This window comes from Ailuropoda melanoleuca, chromosome 3 (genome assembly GCF_002007445.2).
Source record: "Ailuropoda melanoleuca isolate Jingjing chromosome 3, ASM200744v2, whole genome shotgun sequence".
Lineage (NCBI taxonomy): Eukaryota > Metazoa > Chordata > Mammalia > Carnivora > Ursidae > Ailuropoda > Ailuropoda melanoleuca.
The window spans coordinates 46,601,843-46,625,741 of NC_048220.1; the positions used below are offsets into that span (position 1 = coordinate 46,601,843).

The following is a 23,899-nucleotide window of genomic DNA, read 5'->3' on the forward strand; positions in this document are numbered from 1 at the left end:
AAGTCAACAGACGTATATGGGGCTGTTGATTACATGCACCAATAAAAGGATTGATGAAGACAAAAAAAAAAAAAAAGCACCTTCAAGGAACTTACAATCTAGGATTCTGAGTCAAATAGTGTTCATCTATGGTAAAATATAAGTGTCATATAAAGAACAACAAAAGTATTATAAGAATATAAAAGAGGGAGACTGAATTAATCTTTTACGACCTCCTAGGCTTGTGAAGTAGCTTTCAGGGATAACTTATATATTTACAACCTAAACCGATTTCTGACTTCCTTAGGAGGCATATGCCTGGGTCTCAGGTTTCAGTTTACCACTATTCCCCGACCAGTCACAAGGGTCCGGGTGATTGTGTCAGAAGCATTAATGCCCTCAGTGAGCCCTCCTCTGTCACCAGCAGTGTGAAAATGAATTGTGGAAGGAGTACACTACTGGTCTACCCCATGCCACAATACGTAAATGTAGGATAGACTGATACCCTACCACTCAAAGTCATCAGAAGTTTGGAAGGGAAGTGTCCCCCCTTTAGTTTAGGCACCCTCCCAGGTCTGTCCACTTCCCTTGATTTGGGCCATATGGGATCAACACCTGTGCTAATAGAGCAAAGCCACCACTGCCTTGGCCAACAGAACCAAGCCACTGCTGCCTTGGCCACCACTGCCTTGGCCACTACCCCTGACTAAAGAGCCTGCTTCGGTGGCTGCTTACTCTGACCATCAAGCCACTCAAGGGCACAGCCCAATGGAACCTTGCCACAGCCTGCACCACAGCCCTCCAAGCTCATGTTGCAGGATTTTCTGTGACTGCTGAGATAGGAGATGTCCTAGGACCCACTTGGCACCCACGTATGAAAAACCCAAAAAAGTACAGGTGAGTTAACATCGCTTGGGATGAATTTCTCTTTCCATCTGTGGAACACACTGTCAAGAGATTCAGAAGCTTTGTGTGGCTTCTCTGAAGACATCTTCTGAGACCACATAATAGCTTTCCCGGGGGCTGTGGGCAACATTCCCTTCAATGTGCCTTTCCTCTGTCCTGATTTCCCCTCTTTTCCCATCACTGCTGCTCCCTTACGATTTCACTTCGAAATGAACTGTTATTATACATGTACGTTTTTGACTCAGGCCTAATGTTTGAGGTGATGTGGGCTGAGCTACTAATGTGCTGCAGGTGTATTTCTGACACGAACATGGAAGAAGCAGTAGGAACTGGTTAAGAGAACAGACTCGAGCCAGATGCCTGAGTTCAAATCCTAGCTCATGCATTTAGCAACTGGGTGACGCTGGACAAATCACTCTGTCTCTGTGTTTTTGTTGCCATCTGTACAACCCGATGATGATAGTAGCTGCCTTGTAAGTTTTTTGAGATTTTATTTATAACCATTACCATGTGCTTAATAAATAAGTGTTAAACAATGAAAGGATATAAGAGACGCAGACTATCTTTGAATTTCATTGCTAAAGAAACTGCCTCATCAACAAACAGACCCCACGGGCAGACTTCACCTTGTGACCAAATTGAATACGAGGGCTCAAAGATAGAGGCATCTTCACAGGTAAAACTTGGAATGAGAAAAAAATGAGGCTGGGTGCCACCTACTATTTATAGTTGTGTGTTAGAGACCTGATTGTTAAATATTCAGGAATTTGTGAGCCAGCTGTTAAAATGTTATTAGCTTGAAATTGGCTACAGTAGGAGTATTTATACCATGAAAGTTGGCAAATGTTACAAATTAGGACTTAAATTTTTTTTTCTGATTCTCACAAATGCTGTCAAGAGTAAGTGGAAATACTGTTAAGCCATAAAGTACTAAAAAATTAGTAATAATATTTGCCTCTCAAACTACTTGATAATGCCTTTGATCTCTGCACTATTTGGCTCCACCCAAACAACGAGTCCTTGATGCTTCTGGCCATCAGTCTTTCTTCTCCGAGTGCTCAAGGAAAATAAAGTGGTGATCCCTACAGGACACCATGGGCTCACTAAGAAGTACCTAATTACCTCAGTTTCAATCAACTTGCACTACATACATTATAAATTTCTTCAATTTGTATCAAAGTTAAAAAAAAAACATTTAAAATATAAATTTTATCCCATGGTTAAAAATTAAGGGCACCTGGCTGGCTCTACTTGGTTGGTAGAGCATGTGACGCTTCATCTCAGGGTTGTATGTTTGAGCCCTGTGTTGGGTGTAGAGATTACTTAAAATAAATAAATGAATAATAAATAAATTAAAATTACCTATATAATTTTAAGAGACTTGAACTACATTCAGTTCATTGTTCTCCATCCCTATCCTCATCCCTGTTCCCTATCTTTGCCCAGGTCTCTTCTATTTAGAGTGCTGTCTCCTCCAACATGTTGGCTTCCCCCTTCCCCAGCGTCCCACCCAGCCCACCATTTTTTACCTCACAGATCTCTGTCCATGCATCAGTTGGGAACGCTTTCTTAATCTCCAGAATCTGTGGGGATGTGCCTTTCTATGTGTTCCCATTGTAGCCTCCTTGGACCTATAAGAAAATAATTTCTTAATTCTGCACAGAAAAGATAGCTCACGACCATTTAAAAAAAGTGGACTTGTGAGTATTCCCACAAAGAGATGTTCTAGATCTATTAAGCAAAAAAACCCAAAAAAGATATGTAATGTGTCTTCAGTAACATTTATACAAACAGGTATGTTTGGAAATATATAGAAGAAATTCCAGAAAACAATTGCAAATGGTAATTTCTGAGGAAGGAGTTTTAGTTTTCATTATATGCTATATTTTACTGTCAGTTTTTGTCATAATAAAAAGAAAGAGAGAGAGAAGCCAGTTCACTTTCTGGTCTCTATTAGTAGGCTATGCATTTCTTGTTTATCGTTGTATCCCCAAGCACTTGTAGGTGCTCATTAAAAACTGATTAGTTACTTTATAGCTTTTTTCCCCATAATTCCTACATGGACACATTTTTATAGAAGAGCAGTTTTTCTGTAGAAAAGCTTACTGGTGTGACTAGGAAATTAGCAAATGAATCCTGAAGAGTTCAGAACTTTACAAGCTAATGTTTTACAGATGACATAGATATGTGCACACAATCTCACTAACATAAATCACCCACTCAGGATTCTTAAACTCCCAAGTATTTATTTTCTAATAAATCATGGAAGGGAAAGGAGGCTGAGAGCAAAGGGACCATTTCTGAGGTTTCTCGTCACATCCAAGTACACTTGGACCCTCAGATTTCACCATTAATGCTGGATTCACTCCATGGCAAAGATACTGTGATCACTTAGGTCCTCTGGTCCTCTGTCTCAGTATATTTCAAGGAATATTTTATTTAAAATATTTCTAACATATATGAGTTGGCTGTACATACTAGAAATTTAATTCGAGCAGACCTAACTAGCATATTGTCTGTGGCTTTGAGCCAAGGAGTATGTCACCAATGGAAGCGACACCCAAAAAGCTACCTATACATGTGAAACTATATTTATATATTTGAAAATGTTAGTACTATATTATATACGTGTATATATATAATTTTCCCCTCAATAAGAAAACCCCAGCTTCTTACTAAGTCTATGAGGGTCTCCATAGACCACCATGGTCTGACTCTTACCTGTCTCTCTGGCTTTATTTCTCCCTCTCCCAAGACTTCCAGTCATGCTGCCTTTGCTGTTCCTTAAATACATCAAGCTTATTCTTGCTTCAGAGTCTTCATACTTACTGACCCTCCACTGGAAAGATCTACCTGGCAGACTTCTTTTGAGCTTCATCTCAGTTCAGAAAAATCTTGTTTGCCAGTAAGGTCTTCCTCGGCACCAGATTGGAACAGTGCCCACCTCTGTCCGTACTACTTGCTCTATCATGATATCATGCTTTTTAAAAAATACCATTTATCATCATCTGAACCCATCTTGTACATTATTATCTCTTTGCCCCTTGGTTTCCATAAAACAGAAACCGCGGATCAGAGCAAGAACTTTGTCTTTCTCATCCACATTACCTTGAGCCAAGAAAACACATAATAGGAGCATAAGAAATACAAATGAATGTCTCAGTCAAGTCACGAAGGTCTTTCTAGCTATATGATCCCCTCCTCTTTTCATGCAGAAAGAAGCAAATGGTGTAGCTTCAGGAGGCCACAAACTTGCTTGAGCGAAAGTCACCCCCACACATTTTCAAGAGAACTGCTAAGCTACAAAATGTTCCCAATGCCCTCGGGCTTTGGAAACTAGAGAGCTAACAGATTGGAGGCTTTAAGGCATGGAAAACTCCCCTCAGTACACTGAGTAGACCATTGCTTTGGTTCCAGAAACTATTTTTGGAAATCTTACATAGGGTCAAGATTCAGAATATTCACCAATTCCATTCAATGAATATTCTATATTTTTGGATGTATCTGTGAATGAGACCAAGAAAAAAATCATCCCTCTTAAAAAGCAGTTATGCATGTTTTTCTGGGAGACAAGATAAAATAAAGAATCAGAGGAAAGTGACATTTTTGACATCTATAACATCCTTTTCACATGACTTAACATATTCTGTCCCATAAGCCCCAATTTGAGAAAACTGTTAAGAAAGTTAAGAAAGGCCACACAGAACTGGATTAAACCCCCAGTTTGTCAATCAGGACAGTCTTCAAGACTCCAAAGCCCTCTCTTCTGCCTCACAAAACCTCTCATGAGGTCCTTCAATAGCAGCAATCAAGAGTTTAAGAGAAGGAGAGAGACAATTATAGCACAGATCCCTTGGCTCTTGAATCAGCTCTAATATATACTATACAGGTTCAAGGGTTCCATTACTATTAACTTGTGTCACCATTTTATTTAAAAGGTTTTTGACCAAAACCTGTTGTTTCAATGGCTCAAATGCTCTATGAAGACAACCTCACTGTTCACAATAGCGTGTTCCTTGATGCAAAAATCTTGGATTTGGCCTCCTGTTTTCATGTATATTAAGACTAGCTTTTAAATTTTTATGTGCCTGTTACTACATCACTACATTAATTTTTTTAAATAAGCCACCTCGAAGCCATTGTGAAATTAAGCTCAGTATAAAGAATAAATTATACAGTATATACTTACTGTGGTAGATTACAAAAATGTCCATACATTTTCAGCTTCCTTTTGTCCATGGCCTTTGCCATATGCCTTCACTCCTCCCAGAAGGAGGTGGAGTCTCTTTCCCCATCCCTTAAATCTGAGCTACTTTTGTGACTTGCTTTAGCCAAGACAATATGGCAAAAACGATAATATGCCAGTTCTAAATTCAAGCGAGACCTTGGATGCTTTTCTTCCTCTTGGATTCTTGAGATCACCACATGAATAAACCCAGGCTGCCTTTCTGGAGGATGAGAAACATATGGACCATTGGTTCCACTGTCCCAATCAACAGCCACATCCCAGAAGCAGAAACACCTAGATGATTTGTCACTCACACCACGTTCATAAGGGTGCCCAGATAAAACTAGAAGAACTATCCAGCTGAGCCCAAGCTAACTAAGATAAATGGTTATTTTCTTAAATAACTAAAGAAGCCATACTACCTGATAAACCTATCTTCATAATAGCCATTATCACATATGTACTAACACTATAATAAGTCATTGCTTACATAATCCCAGGCTTTTTTGAGGTTGATATAGTCTGCATTTTATAGCTGATCCTTACAGAGGTTTAGTGAGTTGCCTTTCTTCTTCTTCTATGGTAAAGTAGATCAACTTAATTGAATTACAACTACAGGCAAAGTTAGAGCTCCTTTAGGTTTCGATTTTCTAGTATCTCACTTATATACCTTCCCATTTGGCCTCCAAAGAAAAAAATATGAAGTCTGAAAAACTTTTACAAATCGTTCTTCTTATTTTTGCATCAAAGGTAAACTTAGAACATTGAAAGGGAGAAACAAACTCAGGTTACACAGTAGAGCTAAGTTAACAGGGGAGGTTTTGCCCATCTCCTGACAGACTCTGATTAAGTACTGAGGAAGCCATGTGCCCTCTGAAGAATCCAGCCTGTTCTTGGTTGCCTGAACATCCCTGAAGGTTATTCTGTAGATCACTCCTTAGAGGGCCCCTGAGAATACAAATTACTCACTTGGAAATTTATGGGATGAGATGTCTTGAGAATGTCTTTGAAGGTACACAAATGAACATTCTGTTTTCCCAACTACAAAACTCAGTACCAAATCACAGGCCAAATTCTGGTTATTCTCCTTGTCTTTGTCCACTAAGCATGCCTCCCCAATGAACAGACATAAATCAGCCTCCCAGTGTCAGAGTCTAACAACTTCATGAGAGATTGGGGGAAAAAAACCAGTGTCCTTTCATGTTGGCTCTGCAGTGTATAACCTGTAAGACTCAAGATCTCCTCCAGTAACAGTTACAGGTGGGGCATTCCAGTGGTTCACTGAAGGTTATGTTATGAAAGAATGAAATAAGGTGAGAGAGAACAAGATGTTGCTCACTATTCACATCTGTGCTCAGAAGGGCAAATACAAATTCATAAACTAAAACTAGCAATATTTAAATACTTCAACTTGATGCATTGCATTTTTCTTACACTCATTCTGCTTCCAGTTTTTACTTTGCTTCTTGTTGTTGTTTCTAGTATCTTATCTACTTTACCAATCCCTTCCTTCCCCCAAGGACTCCGTGTGTGTGTGTGTGTGTGTGTGCGCGCGTGTGTGTATCGCAGTGCACACACATAGGGGCCATGGGCTTTGCAGACAATGAAGGCGGGGATGGATGTACCGAGAACATGATCATATAAATCTAAGAAAAATAAAAGCCATCTGATATAAAGATATATCCAAATGGATAACAAATTCAATTTACAAGGCTTAGGAAGGACTCAGTTATAATAGGCCATGTTAAATTTGATTGTCACAAATTTTCAGAAGGACCCTCCTTATACCTCACTTCCTACAATGACAGTTCTAAGTCAATTCATTAACTAATAGCTCTACGGGGTTGGCACTCTGCCAACTACCGCTCCCTACCATCTCTGCTTTTTAGTATCGAATACAAATTTATATTCTTCCCTTATTGCACCTTGTTTATTAGACTAACCTTCTGACAGTTCACTAATACTCATTAGGGTAAAAGTGTGTCAGCCTCCTAGTCAGAAAGGGTAACTGAGTGCTTCAACTGACGGCCTACCTGTGGTGCTCCTGACTGATGGGAAAGGACAAGTGAGCCTGGAAATTCAGGCGAGAGATGGTGTAGACATGTGGACAAGGGCAGACACTACGAATTAGCTTCCCGGTTTTGTGTTTTGCAAACTTGTTGTATGGCCTCTGGTTAAAGGAAAAAAATTCTCAAAAACGTTAGTGCTAAGAAATATTATTTTACTTAATTATAAAAAGAAATACTGAACAGATGTATATAGTTGTAATACTATCCTTACATTCAAAGAAATATGTCATTGAATTTTATTTTTACAAATTTAAATTTATACATTTTTATAATTTAATGAAATGGAAGATTTTGGTTTTGCTCAAATGAAATCATCCTATTGGATCTAATAATCCAAAGATGCATGAGCATGCTTAATGACTCATTTTTTTTTTTTACTTGGATCTTTTACTTTTGAAAGCTGTTGAGTCATTTTTATTTTTCTTTGTTAAACTATTTATTTTTTAGTCATCAATTTATTAGGCTGGTAAGCCATTTACAACTGTGTACCCAAATACAATGCGGGGGGGGGGAAACATTAAATTTCATTTAATAAGGGGTGCCCGGGTGGCTCAGTCAGTTAAGTGGCTACCTTAGGCTCAGATCATGATCTCAGGGTCCTAGGACCCAGCCCCACGTTGGGCACCCTGCTCAGCAGGCAGTCTGCTTCTCCCTTTCCCTCTGCTGCTCCCCCTGGCTCATGTTCTCTTCCTCTCTCTCCCTGTCAAATAAATAAATGAAATCTTTAAAAATTTTTCATTTAATAAAAAGTTTTGCCTGCATTTTTATAACTCCCATTCTGCCTCCTCTGAACTGCTCCACCTGCATGACTATGAAAAAGGGCACCCACCACCACGCTTGCTAGGAGCACAGTCATGGCAGTGGCTGCTGTGGCTGAGGCCTTCTGGAGCTAGGCCTGTCTTGGCTGCCATTGGCTGAGAGTCTTCGATTTTGGCAAACACCAATGCCAGTTCAGACATGGAAACTGAGTAGAAGGAAGCAATTACAAGGTGATTCTTCAATTTTCAGAATGGTTTATAGTAACATGTGTCAACACACAAGACAAAACTTGTCACAGAAATCCTATACCTCGGAGGACAGAGAGAGAGTGCAGAGAACTCACTCGTACAGTGGGCCCGGGGAAGGAGGACTTATATCAAGGCAGCTGCTAATTGAAGGTAAAAAGTTTTTTTTGTTCAAAAGTGCTCCTTAGATTTACTCTTCTCCCTTAGATAACACAAACTAGAAAGTTAAAAATGTAGTTCCTTTAAGAAACAGTAACTTAAAAACTTTGTATCTGCAAACCAACAAAGACTATTTTCAAGTTAATCAAGGTAAAGGCTGCTCCCTCATGGAATTTTACTATCTCTTGGGGAGGAGAGAATCCTTCATTTCATAGATAAATGAAAAAATAAAATTAAAGAAAAATATTTTCTGTCCTCTTTAAAAAGTTCACCTAAAAACCCAAAAGATTATTTTATAAAGTTCTCTTAGATGGCCAGTGTCATGCAAGGGATACGTTTGTCCACCAGTGCACTCAAAAATCTTGATTAAGCACCTTATTTCACCTGGCATTCCATGCATTTCCCCACAAATGTCAAGCCAATATATGTGCCCCATAAACATATATACACCTTCCCTACACCTTGCTTTAACTCAAGTGTCACTGTCTCCCCCAGTATCCTGCTTCTCTATAACAAAATATGCAGACGTGATAGCCATGGGGTATTGTTTCCTGGCACTAAGTTGAACTAATTCTGGCAACTGGGACCCCAGAGGGATTTCAGAGATTTCACCATCTGAGTGGCTGGCTGAGTTGCTTAAGATCACAGACCGACATAATAGCTCAGAGGATTATTGCAATATTGGGGAAAACATTCCAGAACAAGTCATCACTATTTACAGTAATAGCTTAAAAATGTTCCCAATATATAACTCCATCTACTTGACTTAAAATATAATTCTATTATGTATGTAAATACTGACCCAAATAAAATGGTGTGTTTGTACATATATCAGGGTAGGTAATGATGTGCACTCCAAGAACAGATCATTCGGTTTACTTTGTAGAAACACGTACTTTTCTTTTTACCAAGAACGTGCCCCCAATCTATTTTTAGAATAGATGCTTGCAGCCGAGGCTGCTAGTTATTCTCCACTATCCATTCTCACCTTCTTTTCTAGTAATGCAATTTTTTTTTAAAGATTTTTATTTATTTATTTGACAGAGATAGAGACAGCCAGCGAAAGAGGGAACACAAGCAGGGGGAGTGGGAGAGGAAGAAGCAGGCTCATAGCAGAGGAAGCCTGATGTGGGGCTCGATCCCATAACGCCGGGATCACGCCCTGAGCCGAAGGCATACGCTTAACCGCTGTGCCACCCAGGCGCCCCTCTAGTAATGCAATTTTTAACACACACGTGGTTGCCCAAAATAAATGCCATGTTACCCAGCCTCCCTTGCAGCTGAGCATGGTCCTGTGACGAAGGTCTGGTCACTGAGAAGTAATCCAAAATGTCAGAGAGCAGCTCCTGGGAACCTGGCAAGAGAATTGGCCGACCATGCCCTTTGCCTCTCTTTTCCATCACTTCACCCCTCCTGCTGTCTGGGAACAGATGCCACTGTGGACCATGAACATGAGGTCACACTGCACAGGAAAAAGCCCAGTGATCTGTTTTCTAAGGATTTCCTGGAGCAGAGCCACATTACCAGCCCTACACAATTTTATTCTACTCTTTCACATGAGAGAAATCCATGCATGTTTCTTGAGCTCTTTTGAGTTTCTATAATTTGGGATTTTTCTGTTGCTTGTATACAAACCTCAAGTTACAGGATGCAATTTGGTATGAAGCAAACTGCTAAGTCCCCATCTGATGGCACTGAGAGAGCACAAAGATATAGGAAAATACAAGAAAAGGCATTAAATCTACCAGGAACAATTAAGAATTTTGAACAGATGCCTATTAAAGTGAGGATGACCATTTAGATAGAAAATAGAGGATCTGTCCCAAGTCCACACAGGATAGGGTGAGGGTGAATCAAATGCCAAGAGCTGTTTGAACAGCATGGTGGGCTAAAATGAGGTAGTCCAGACCCATGGCCTCTTGGTCTGAAGCTCAGGCCAAGGTGGAAGGGACTTTGAGAAGGTATGTGGGCTAGCCTGACACTAGCTCAGCTCAGCTCCCATTCCTTGAAGCTGACGCAGCCTGCTCTAACCTGTGACCCCCTGCACAGTCCCACATGGAGGACGGCCCCGGGCAACTGCACTCTTGTTCCTCTAATGCCCCCACTGCAAAAATAACCCCCAGCTGCTCCCGTCATGCTGGAGGCCATGGGGACCAGCCCGGCCCTACACTCCACACTGGGAGTTCTGAGAGGGAAGGGCAGCCCACTCAAGCAAGCATTGGATGCCTGAAGAGTCCCCTTCCTTCTCCAAGTGTGGCAGCTGCAGCAAGAAGGAAGGAGACCCAGATAATGCTGGCCGTCCCACAGACCTGGTAAGCGCGCACGCATTGCTGCAGAGGACGCAGCTGGTCCTGGGCGCCCAGGCTCCCCTCGAGAGGGACTGAAAAGTACAAGGGCGCAGCGTTTAAAAAAAAAAAAAAGTCCACGGAAAGCCCCCACTGCAGCAGAAGTCAGGGCGAAGCCCAACAGGCTCGCGTCTGCCCCGGCATCAACACCAGGAAGGGACAGCTGGTGGGACCGGGGCGGGATCACAAGAAAACCAGCCGGAACTCCAGCTGCAGGAACTGGAGCCCAGCAATGTCCACGAGATGTGGAAAGATGCGTGGCCTCTCTGGAGAACTGGGCAGGGGCAGGAGAGACTAGGAAACTGCCTGGATGATCCAGCAAAGATGCAGGTTTTTCAGTTCCACACTATTTCAAGGTAAAGGAGTTTTTTTTTTTTTTTTTAAACAGGTGGTTCCAGTCTCTGCTTCCTCATTTTCTTACTAGGGTTCCAACATACTCCTCTCTGAAGGGATGACACCCTTGTGTGCTCTGGTGACTCCTTTTGATGTGGAGACCCTGCCTGTTGCAGCCTGTAGACACTCAGGCTGAGAAGATAAACACCTCCTACATAGACGGCCCTCTACATTTCTCAACCTGACAGTCTCCCCCTCAGTCATCCATACAGCACTTCGGTGAAAGTGACCAGAGATTCTCTGCCTGCTGGGCAGAAGAGTAACTAGAACAAGCAGACGGAAGCGCAAGGGCACCCAGAGAAGGACTGGCGAGGCGCCCGACTCAGGCTTCCTGCGTCAGCTTGATAAGTCCTCCAAAGCTCCATACTATCCCTGCAGCCTGAGGACTGCTGGGGGGGAGAGGTAGGGATGATGCTGATGATGAAAATGCTGTTAACCTTGACTCACCCAGTGTTTAGATTAATTAGCTGGAGTATCAGGATACTTGCTTTTCTTCTCTCTCCCTCTCTTTCCCTTTGGTCAGCTCCTGGCTTTTAAGCACCTCACCACCTGAAAGCATGCTCTTAGAATCTCGCCAACCAATGTACTGATGAGATCCTTCATTCAATGATACAACAATATTAGATCATTTCCCGTGAGTGAAATAATCTCTGCTCAAGCCCCACCCCAAACTGAACACTCTTAAATTTTCTGAAATGAAATCACCAAATACTTACTGAGTACCTATTGTAGGTGTCCTGAGTGTAATAATGAGATCAATAAGACACAATGGCTGTCTTTGAAGAACTCATGTTCTATTTGGGAAGGACGGACGGACACACGCACAAACACACAAATACACACACAGACACACACACAGTTTAAGTGTTCAAAGACAACTAAGAAGACACATTAAGGTTTAGTTTGTTATTCTTCCAAACGCAGGGACAAAAACTATTGTATTATTTAGATGGAGGAGGGACCTTTTGCCTAAGTCACAAATGAGGCTAAAGACATCAGGAACCAAACAGGACTGTGATAGCCTATGTTGTAGGTTGAATTGTGTCCCCTTCCAAAAATTCCTATGTTGAAATCCGAACCCCCAGTGCCTCAGAATGTGCTCTTATTTGGAGATAGCGTCTTTATAAGGGTAATTAAGTTAAAATGAGGTCATTAGTATGGGCCCGAATTTATCAGTAGGACTAGTATTCTTTTAAGGCGAAATTTGCAGAAACACACCCAGAGAGAGAGGACAATATGGAGACACACAAAAAGCCCCTCTACAAGCCACAGAAAGAGGCTTCAAACAGACACGTCCCTCGCAGCGTTCAGAAGGACACAGCCCTGCTCACACCTTGATTTTGGACTCCTAACTTCCAGAAATGTGAGAAAATGCATTTCTAGGTCACTTTTTAAAGCCACCAAGGCTGTAGTCCTCTCTTATGGAAGACTGTGGAGAAGAACAGAGCTTGCCACATGGGTAAGAGCTGAGTAAGCACAGGAGGATGAGGAAAGGCTTACACGTGAGTGAAACAGCAAAAACAAAATAACTAAGCCAATCAGAATGCCAGGAGTTCTCTGAGAAAAGCAGTTTACCTAAAGCAAAATGTTCATGTAGAGGAATGGTAGAAGATGCCTGCTCAGGTGACAAGTCTTCAGGTCTGTGTGTACTGGGCTGTGTTCTCCGCTAAGGAATTTGGGATGTATTCTAAAGGCAGAGGAGGAGTTTGGTGGCATTTCATCAGGGGCCATGTGATAATAGGGATGGTATATTAGGAGTAGGGTGAGCAAGACTGATTAGAAAAAGAAGCCTAGAAGAAGGTTGGTCCATTCTAAAAGGGGTTCTTAAGCTTGACTGCAAATTAGAATCACCTGGTGTGATTGACAGACAGACCCCAAATATATCCACAGCTTCATCCTGGGAACCTGTGATGTTAGTTTGCATGCACCAAAAAGACTCTGCTGACTTACTTTAGGGTCTCGACATGGGGAGATTATTCTGGCTTATCCTAACTGTAATCATCAGTATCCCTGTGGGAGAGGGGGGAGGGAAATGGAACTTACAGAAGGATAAGGCAGTGTGACAACTGAGGCAGCACGAGAAAAGACACATGATGTGACCACTTATGAAGGAATGGGATGGCTTCTAGAAGATGGAAAAGCCAAGGAAATAGATTGTCCTCTAGTGCTTCCAGAGGTAGAGACAACTTAAATTTGGCCCAGTGAAACTCCTTTCAGACTTCCAGCATCCAGAACTAGTGGAGAATAAACTCGTGTGCTTTTAAACCACTAAGTCTGTGTAGTTTGTTACAGCAGCCATAGAAAATGAACATACCTGGGCAAGATTCATCTAAGTTTGCTACCTGGGCCTTGTCCCAGAACCACGGAAACTGAGGGTGGGGCCCAGACATCAGTAAGACCTCCCTGGTGGGCTGCTAAGTTAAGGGCCTCTGAGGCGACAGTAGGCAGTATCCAAGACCTGGAGCAGGAACCGTGCTACAGAGAGGAAGAAAGACATGCTGAAGATACCGTGCAGAACAAAACACTTGCCGTATATTGACTATTCCACTCCCTCATTGAGGGAAAGAGGCAAGAATCAAAAACAGATCAGCTTTAGAACCTGTGTGTTCAGAGCACCCAGGTCTTTCACAGACTGGGGAAGAAGGGCAGGTGGACCATGAGGGGGTGGCGTTGGGCAGCAGGTACTTGTACAAACGTGCAGTGAGAACTGGGGAGAAAGCAGGACTGGGGACAGGATTTGGAAACGATCATTAGAGGTGGAAGTTGAAGCCATGACCGTGAAATTTCCAAGGGAGTTTTGAATAGAAAAAAAAAAAAATGGGAGGGAGAGCAGAACCAAGCTTCTCTCATACCGTCATAAAGGGTGAGAAGAGTGAGGAGACAGAAGTATATTCATCAGGTTCTCTAGACAAATCAAACCAATAGGATATATACAGATATACAGATTTATTATGAAGGATTGGCTCACATAATTATAGAGGTTGAGAAGTCCATGACCTGCTGACTGCAAGCTGGAGGCTCTGGAAAGCTGGTGGTACAGTTCTAGTCCAAGCCCAAATGCCTGAGCAAAGAGGAGCCAATGTCCAAGAGCAGAAGATGGTGGACATCCTGGCCCAAACAGAGAGCAAATTCACCCTTCCTCTATTTTTTTGTTCTACTCAGGTCCCCAACAGATTGGGCAATCCCACCTGCATCAGTGAGGGCTATCTCCTTTCCTCAGTCTACAGATTCAAATGCTCCCGTCTTCCAGAAATATCCTCCCAGACACCTAGAAATCATGGTTTACCAGATATCTGGGCATCCTTTAGTCCAGTCAAGCTGACATGTAACAGTAGCCATCACTAGAAAGTAAAATCAGAGTGGCGGGAGGCGCTTCAATATTAAAACATAAAAGCTTGGTGATGGGGAGTGGGGGTAGACGAGGCACACTTGGGAGACGGAGGGGAACACAGCATGGTCACAGGGTGCACAGACGGCAAAGAGAAGGAGGACTAAGAAGTGGTGGCTGATTGAAAGTTATCAGTGACCTTTGAGAAGTCAGTTTCAATGGTACAGAGGAAGTCAGATTCCTGGGCTGCAGGAAGGAGTGGGTGGGAGGATGTGGAAGAGATAGCAGAGGCTGGCTTTGGGGGCTCTAGTGATGAAAGCAAGATGAAAAATGGAGTCACAGCCTATCAACCAGATGGAGGTAGCTTAGCCTAACAGGTTCTGGGGTCACATAGACCTGCCAAACCCCAACCCAGCTCCTTCACGGCCTAAAACTTGCAGTAAGCAGATTGTTTAATTCTGTGTAGACTCAGCTACCTCATTTAAAAATAGCCACAGGAATACCTACGCCAAAGACTTGCAACGAGCATATAAAAACAGAACAGGTAACTTGCTTATTTGAAGTGTCTGGCACATAGGAAGTGCCAAAAATTGACATATGTGCCAAAGATTGATATTGTGAACAGGCTCTGGAGCCCCACCTTCTTATAAATACGGTTGCCAGGTAAGATACAAAGACTCACAGTTAAATTTAATTTAAAAAAAAAACTCCCTGTTTTAATATAAGCGTGTCTTAATTATCTCAAGACCATACTTACACTAAAACACAGCCTGTTGTTGGTATCAATTCTCTATTGCTGCCGCAGCAAATCATCACAGTGAGTGGATTAAAACAACGCAAGTTTATTGTCTTACTGTCACAGAGGTCGGCGGTCTGACACGGTTCTCACTGGGATAAAATTTGTAGCAGCAGGACTGCATCCCTGCCAAAGACTCTAGAGAACAATCCACTTTCTCACCTTCTCCAGCTCCTGAGGCCCACCACACTCCTTGGCACGCCACCGTCCTCCATCTTGAAAGGCAGCAACACTGCACCTCCCCAACCTTCCTTAGTCATACCGCCCTCTGATGGCGGTTGGCAGAGGTTCTCCACTTTTAAGGACTCTGATTAATTGGGCCCAGCTGCATGATGGAGACGACTCCTCTTTCCAGGCCTTTACGGTTAATCACAGCTGAAATTCAGTCCTTTTGCCATGTAACACATTCATGGGTTCCAAGGATTAGGAGATGAACCTATTTGGGGGTGGACATTATTCTGCCCACCACATCGTTTATCGAAAATTCTAATTTAACTAGGGGTCCTGTCGTTTGCTAATCTGGTGACAATGACCCTACCTATAAAACTTTAATTGGGAAAAAAATTGCTTACTTCCCCCACCCCTAGAGCCCCAAATATACCTTCTATTACTTCTTGCCATTTTATAATCTTCCATATGCATTTCACTTCACTCCGTTATGTAAATGGATTTGAGTTCAAAATTTTATGAAAGAAACCTGTAGGTATTTAGGGAAAAAACAGAAATTATATAAAGAGAAATTCTACTTTGAGTATTTTCATTATGAAGTGAGATTTTGATTTACATAAGAAGATTTAGTAAAGAAAAACAGAAACCATTCTAGGTATTTCAGGCAGGAAAAAAAATTAATGCAGGGAACTGAATGCATACAAAACTCCCAGGAGGTCTGAAGGAGTTAGAGAAAGCCACAAGCGTTCAAATATGCTGCTAGCTTTAAGAGACAGGAAGTTTCAGGGACTAAAGGAAACTGCTGGTAGTGATGTCACCTGCTTCCAGCTCTGAGGTGGATGATTCACAGGACAATGTCCGGGATTCTGTGCAAACTCTGATATCGCTGACACCCACTTCTGACAGAAGAGCAATAATGTGGCTTCTACATCTCTTCTCCCTTCAAAATATCACGCAGGTACCTCGGGTCCTCAGCGTGTTTTGAAACTACTGGCAAGGGATGCTGGGAAATGTAGTTCCCAGGCTTCTAGCCATAACAATAAGGAAGTGCATAACAGATAAGCCAGCCTATATAGCTAAAGAAACAAAGAACCCCAAAGAATTGAAAGCAGAAAGCTTTTGCCAAAGGAAAAGGCAAATAATTATTTATTATTGTAAAATATCCAAATCCTTAAGTACCCAGCTGCAACTTTTTCTTTTAAAACAATACTTTCTTGGAGCGCCTGGGTGGCTCAATCAGTTAAGTGTCTGGCTTCAGCTCGGGTCATGCATGATCTCTGGGTCTCGGAGGGAGCCCTGAGTCAGGCTCCCTGCTAAGTTGGAGAGCTACTTCTCCCTCTCCCTCTGCCCCTCTCACCCCCCTGCTCGTGCTTGCTCTCTCTCAAATAAATAAATAAATAAAACCTTTTAAAAAAACATACTTTGTTCATTTGCTGTGGCTGTCCCATTGTCTTCTGGGTTGTTCTACCCCTAGGATTTCACTGACTGCATACTCTTGGCTGTCAGAATTTTGCTTTTCCCATCTAAAGTGGCAACATATAAAAAAAGGAATGTTGGTAAATATGTATGTTCCCAGGACTAATTCCTGACTTTTATTATCTGTTGCTGTGGAACAAAGTACACTCTCAGACGGAGAAGCTTTAACAATAATTACTTTTCTTCATAGTTCTGCGGGCTTGAAATTTAGGGAAGAGCTGGGCCCTTCGGCTCTCTGTGGTGCCCGCAGGGCCACTCAGCTACGTTCAGATAGTGGCCGGCAGGGCTAGAAGATCCAAGGGACTTCACGTAGGTCTGGTACCTTGGTGCCTCTCCACAGGGCTTCTCTCTGCCATGTGGCTAACCTGGTCTTCCCCACAGCTCAGTCTCGGGTAGTCAGACCCCACACATTGTGGCTGGTTTCCCAGAGGGATAATTCCCACGATGTCACCTCTGCTCTATTCTATCGGTCAAGGAAAGTCACAAAGCCCTGACTCAAGTGGAGGAAAAATGGGCTATAGCATAGCTATAGAACAGCATATGTATACAGAGAGGAAAGGAACTGATCGGTGACCACCTTTGTGCAGTAACTGGTTTCTGTTCTCCCAGCTACTAACTTTGATACTTACTCTCTTATGCTAACCTCACTTCACAATTTGGAGCATGCTGCTTTGGACCTTAACTTTTATCCTATTTCCTCTTATTCATCAGTGGCCTCTTAACATTTTTTGCTTATGTAGCCTATTAATAATAAATGTTGAGCAAGTAATTTGGATATATATACATATATAGCAAGTAATTTGGATATATATACATATATATGCAAATACAGTACACAAATGTGCTACTGCCAATCTATTTGTTAAACAATATTTAAAATTTAATGTCTTTTTTATATTTTAACAAGCATAAATATAAACAGAAGATCTTATACTTTTTTTTTTTTTACACTCCACTGTGAAGATCACTGATCTATCCTTCCATTTTGGTCTCATGATGGCTTTCTTGAGTTTTCTTTTTTTTTATATATATAATTTTTATTTTGTTATATTATTCACCATACAGTACACCCCCAGTTTTTGAGGCAATGTTCCATGATTCATTATTTGCGTATAACACCCAGTGCACCATGCAATATGTACCCTCCTTAATACCCATCACCAGCCTATCCCAATCCCCCACCCCTCTCCCCTCTGAAGCCCTCTTTCTTGAGTTTTCTCATTAATTCCTTATCCAAGCCCCATCTACCTATCTACAAGATGACTCGGAGATCTGGTTTCTCTTTATCCCCTTCCTTTGCTGGGAGATACCAAATATCTAACAGAGCTTGGTCCCACATTTCACAGGGGGTATCTAAGTTATATATCTGTATCTATATATGTATATGTATATATACATCAAGTTTTCAAACCTGAGCATTTCCAAAGCTTAAGAGTTATAGCTGGGTAAAGTAGATTTGCTCTTCTTTTCTCCATGTTGAGATCCTTAATACTTGTATAGGTTTATACAGGTACTCAGGTATCCCCAACCCTCAAAAAAACAAAAAGGCATTTGGGAATTAAACACTGATTAGAATTCTCTGTGTTCTCTCACAGAGCGTGGAAGACAGAATAATCTGAGCCTATCAGCAGCAGGTGTGTGCTTTTCAGCTGTGCGACCTCAGAGACCTAGCACGGGTGCCAGCAAATTGTAGGTACTGAATACATGTTTGTTATACTAAATGCTGGCCCCTTACTTTTAACTCTCCAAGTGGAAATGTACAATTGTACTTGTGAGTACTTACCAAGAGATTCTGAGACATGCAAATACGTGCTTCTTATAACACAAAAACAAATCTCAAATCATCCTGTAAAGTAGTAGATAGAAGGTAAAGCAGAAAAAATAGACCGGACATCACACTTGTAAGTGCTCTCTCTTCTTAGTTATGAGGACACATGAATTTCCTTCCAATTTTTTCAAAAAATTGTGTGGGGGTGTGGAAACGGAAGGGGTGTGTCTTAAGGCAACGAGCAAAGGTGGAAGGATTCGAAGCCATGCATTATGCTCCGCAGCACCTTTCTGGACAGGATTATCTCCAAGCAGGCCTTCTCCATAGAAAAGAAGTTGAAAAGAAGGCCAGCTTCCTTTTCAGTCACGTAGGAAGCTGCAAGCGTGCACGACCCCCATGTCCAGGCTGCAGAAGACTCTGATAGGGAAAGACTGTGAAGGCGGCAAGAGACCCCAGGGCTCCGGGAAGCCTGCGGGCTGCCCAGGGCCTCCCTCTCGGGGTAGTTGCTGTGCTCTGGCTGCCAGATGGGATGCAGACCTCAGGGGCCAGAGCGAAGGCCTAGGGGGGCCTCTTCCTCTCTTGTCTTGTCTAATTTTACACGGTTTCTTTCTGGCTCCCCTCAGCTTCAAAAGCGAGACTGGAGAGCTTGCCTACATGATAGAGTCCTATGGAACTTTCCCACTTGGAATTTCGAAATAAGCACTGCAGGCAGCCTGTCAGGCGAATGCTGAGAAGCCAGAAATGTGTGCAGGGGTGTGTGTGGGTTGGGGGCTGGAAGGGAACCTCGCCACTGACTGGATCCCGTTTGTTCCTTTCATTATCAAGCTGCTGTTCTTACTGTTTTTACCAAGACACTTTTCTTGCCCAAATGCAAAAGCTAGAGCCACAAGGCTGGTCAGTCTCTCACCCTTTATACAAACAAACTCTGGACTCACTATGGTTAGGAAGCAACAGCCCAGGCCCCTCCGAAGGTGCTGACAGTTCACCTCCAGGCTCCCTTCCAGCCTGCAGGCAGGGAAAGGGGAGGTGTCTGCTCTGAGGCAGCAGCTTCTGGGGCTTCTGCCATAGGCACAGAATGGTTACCCTTATTGAGGGAAAAAATCAAATCGGGATAGTGACAAACACATTTCAAGGCTGCCTATCATCATTTACAGGCAAGACGTTCCTTTTAGATTTTCCAGTCTATGTTCCCTAATCCGGGCCCTCCTCCCCAGTCTCTGGGCCTCATCCCATCGTATGTGAAATGAAAAGGTTGGGCTGGAGAGCCTCCAATGCCCCTTGCAGCTCTGACTTCCTCTGATCTCATGACCTCCTGATTATCAGGGATGCTGGAGACCAGCGGAGACCTGGAAAATCCAGAAGAATGGAAAAACCCGTGATCTAAATGTTTTCACCTTAGAAGAGCGTTTCTTGAATTGGAATGTGCATGCGTGAAATCACAGAGCCACACACAAAAAAGATCTGACTGGTGGTTTCCCGGTTTCTGCCCCCTGAAATCCCGAAAATCTGCTCACCTTTCCAAAGGAATATAACTGAGTGCATAAACGTTAGCTGCTCTCTCTCCCACTCCCCCCACCTGGTATTTCTCATTTAGTTAGCGGGAGAGGGGGCGATGCTTGGTTTAAAAGCCCTCTCTGCCCTTCATCTCCGCACCCGTTATTTTAATGATTGCACACAAGTATTTAACAATAGAGTTTCACGCAGAATGCTAAGAGGACTTTTCTTCGTATTTTACAGAGAGACTGGAAACATGGACTTTCTATTAATATTCATACCCCATGGCACAGCCAAATCGAGCTCCCAAATAGATGCATTACGATTTGTTTAGAGTTTAAAGGCTTTATGACAATAACGAAGGCAGGAAAAAGATGAATTTATTTTACATAGCTGAATAAGAAATTAATTCACGAAAGAGTAAATAAAATTTAATGTGGTCTCCAGCGCCCTGAAGTAGGTGGTGCCGGATTTGGAAGGGTGACTGCCTTGTGCCACTTATCACGCTCTCTCACTGTGCACTCTCTCATTTTGCTCCTCTGTATTAGCTCTGTAAGGGTAGGCTAGGTGTTATTAACGCCCATTTTACAGATGGGAATACTGACGTAGTGAGATCGAGTTGCCCAAACTGTCAAGACTATTTAAAAGGTGAATGAAGTCTTCCAAATCTTGTGATTCTTCATCTTCCATCCACAGCACTGTTTAAAATATGGATGATCTTTTCTGGAGGAAACAGCTTTACCTTCTCTGCTCACCTGTTTCCGGGTTAAGAGGGTGAAAGTCAGTGGAGGGGGTTAAAACTCTTCTCAAAGCAATTTGACCCTTGCCCTGCTACCCTCAAATGCTCCTCCTGCTTCCAGGATTTGCGGAGAGACCGGTAATCACAGAAACGATCGCTCCTTTTCTCCCGAGTAACTGCACAGAAGTGTGTGGGCGGAGTCCAGTGCAAGGACCTTTCTGTTGTCCGAAATGAGAGCTACAGTGTTCATGGGATATGACGTTGGGTGGGGTACGCCTCCAGAATTTCATCATCTTCCTTGCTTTGTGTCCTCTAAGAGATGGGTAAATGTTAAAATTCTTGTTACTGACTAATGGAGACTTCTCATGTTTAATGTGAAATGGAGAGAAACTTAGAAACTTGCAGTCATCAGAATATGAATTTAGACATTGCATTAATGCACTCATTTATTCTAATTCAACGCTTTAGAAAAACTATAGTTTCAGCTCCAATGGTGCACAACTCACTGGTAGTTTTATGAGGAGAGACCCATTTTGATTTGTTTCAAAATTCAGTTAAAAATACTGCTGCCTGGTTTTATTTGGGGTTCATGTCAAAGATTTTTTTTTCATGGTTCTTTTTTATTGAGGCCCTGGAAAGATCCATGAATATTCAGAGTACAAAAGAGGTTTTAGGAAAAAAAACCTCAAAAATGCTAGATTTTTTAATGAAAAGTACTAAACAATAGGCTTCTCATGTTCATTATTTAAACAAGATGAGCTGAAACGTTTATCAGTCCATTTTGGATTGAAAAATTGCAGATCCTTCATTTTTTGTTTTCTAAATAATTTCCTTTACAATGGTTTTTCATGCCCAAAGGGTAGCATTTCATTCTCTGAAGACCTCTGACCTCATGTGAACTTTGAACTGACAGGGCAGAAGCAGTTTCCGGTTCTGTATTTTGGAGGGATTGGTGAGGGAGTATTTCAGGGAGTATTTCTGTTTCTGGGTGTCCCTAGCTTTGAGCAAATGGTCAATTTTTAGCACAGTTATCTGCTGATGTGACTTTGGCAAAAACAGTATGGTGGTTTTGAGTTCTTTTAGTGTTACTGGTGGTTTTAAATGCTTTTCCCCCCCAGCTTAGTATTTCTAATGCAACGTTTTTTAGCCACCAAAGATTTCAACCTTATGTCTTGGAAAATGAACACTTCTCTTTGGTACTTGCCTTTCTTCATTTTGTGTACACACACACACACACACACACACACACACACACTCCTAGTGGGAAAACTCTCATTCTTTTCAGTCTTCACCTCACCAGAGCTGGTTGTTTGGATATTATCATCGACTGAATTGCTTCATTTTTGCTAAACATCATTTCATGTAATCATTGAAGATGGCTACACAGTTGAAGTCTGTTAAAGTAGCAGCTTTTAGGGGCGCCTGGGTGGCTCAGTCGGTTAAGTGTCTGCCTTTGGCCCAGGTCATGATCCCAGGGTCCTGGGATTGAGTCCTGCATCGGGCTTCCTGCTCAGTAAGGAGCCAGCTTCTCCCTCTGCTCCCTGTGCTTGTGTTCTCTCTCTGCAAATAAATAAATAAAATCTTTAAAAAAAAAAAAAAGCAGCTTTTAAATCGAACGGATTTCAAAGGCTTTTCTATGCCTGTTTCCCCGTCTGAAAAAATGGGGATGGTAATAAGAACTCTCTCAAAGAAGGCTGAGAGAATTATAATGAGGAGATTCCGGGAAAGCCCTCATTAGGTGCTCAATAACAATCTGATGTGACTGTTCTAAATTCAGGCGTCTTTTGCTCTTTGGACCGAGGTCTTACTGGACTAAGGGTGAGGACATGTGGAGATGCTGAGATGTGCATCCTCGGACAACTCTGAGAGGAGGGGGGCAGAGGACTCAGTAACCCAGTCCACGGTCAGCCAGCCTTGGGGGGGATCCTCTCATCTCCCTGAGTTTGTCCTCATGGCAAAAGCGTGTAACTTTTCCCTCTCAGATCCCAGAATAAAAAGGTGCTCCACGTCTTCTCTGCCAATCCCAAGCTCTATGCCAGTCCAAACTGTGAGGGGACAACTCAAGCCTCCTCCTGAATGTTAATTCAAATAGCTCCATTACAGCAGCACATGAAAAGCAGGCTTTTCGCTTTTACAAGGTGGCCCCTCTTGGGGAAGGTCGAAGACTCAGGAGAAGATTTGCGCCTAGAAATAGAATAAGACCAATCGGACTTTATTTATGGAAGTGTCTTGTACCAGCACCATCTTGCCAGGTTAAGTGAGTCACGGGACCCCTTCCCTGTCCCATGTCATCGGGGGAAGGAAGTGACAGAGGGATCCCCCAGGCATACTGGGAGGCTATGTGTGTTTGCCACTTGAAGAGGGACTTCTCATCTCTTCTTCTCTTTTCATATGCCTACTGTCAAGGCTCCTCTGACACAGCCCACCTGCAACCTGTTACAGGATCCTCTGCCCTGTTGCCCGAGGAGCAGCTTTCTTCCTTTTTGGTTTTATTTCATAGAATGTGAAAATTCTCTAGCCAGAAGTTTTTTTTTTATTTGACATGCTCAAGTTCTCATGTTTTTGTCAAATAAGGAAAATCAGAAAGTTAACCTCTCTCTCTCTCTCGGCAACTCAGCCAGTGCCACACCAGCATGGAATTAGGACTCCTGAACTCAAGACCCGTGCGAGATTACCCCACCTGCATCCAGCACCAGAACTTTCCTGAGATCCCTGCCACTTGGGCATAAGTCAAGATCTAGCACAGAAGAGGAAAGACCCACATCAGGATGTCATAGAAGGATCAGTGAACTAAAGCTCAGCTCCACTTCCTTCTAATATCCTCTGGAAAAAGAATCTCTTCTTACGCTGAGCCACAGAAGTTAATGCTTCTGAGGCAGACAACGCCGGTATGTACTTCACTGCCTGCTGGCTGCAGACCCTGAGCTCAGGCCTTCACCTCGCTCCAGCTCGCTGTCCTCATCTGTAAAGAGGGCATAGGGACTGTACCTCTCCCTGGCTCTTCTCCCAGTCGGTTGCCTCTTTCCTCCCAGGTTTAAGCCCGCAGG

General features: G+C 42.7%; 1 long non-coding RNA gene across 1 annotated transcript in view; it reads right to left on the reverse strand.

Annotated features, from left to right (window-relative positions):
- Positions 1-16,304, reverse strand: part of LOC117801510 — an 81,168-nt gene extending 64,864 nt beyond the window's left edge. Inside the window, exons 1-4 of the long non-coding RNA XR_004624089.1 lie at positions 16,194-16,304; positions 15,809-15,904; positions 15,370-15,564; positions 2,415-2,516 (exon numbers count right to left, since the gene is read on the reverse strand). This is a non-coding gene — a long non-coding RNA (uncharacterized LOC117801510). The remainder of the gene's footprint in view (positions 1-2,414; positions 2,517-15,369; positions 15,565-15,808; positions 15,905-16,193) is intronic.
- Positions 16,305-23,899: the final 7,595 nt, after the last annotated feature.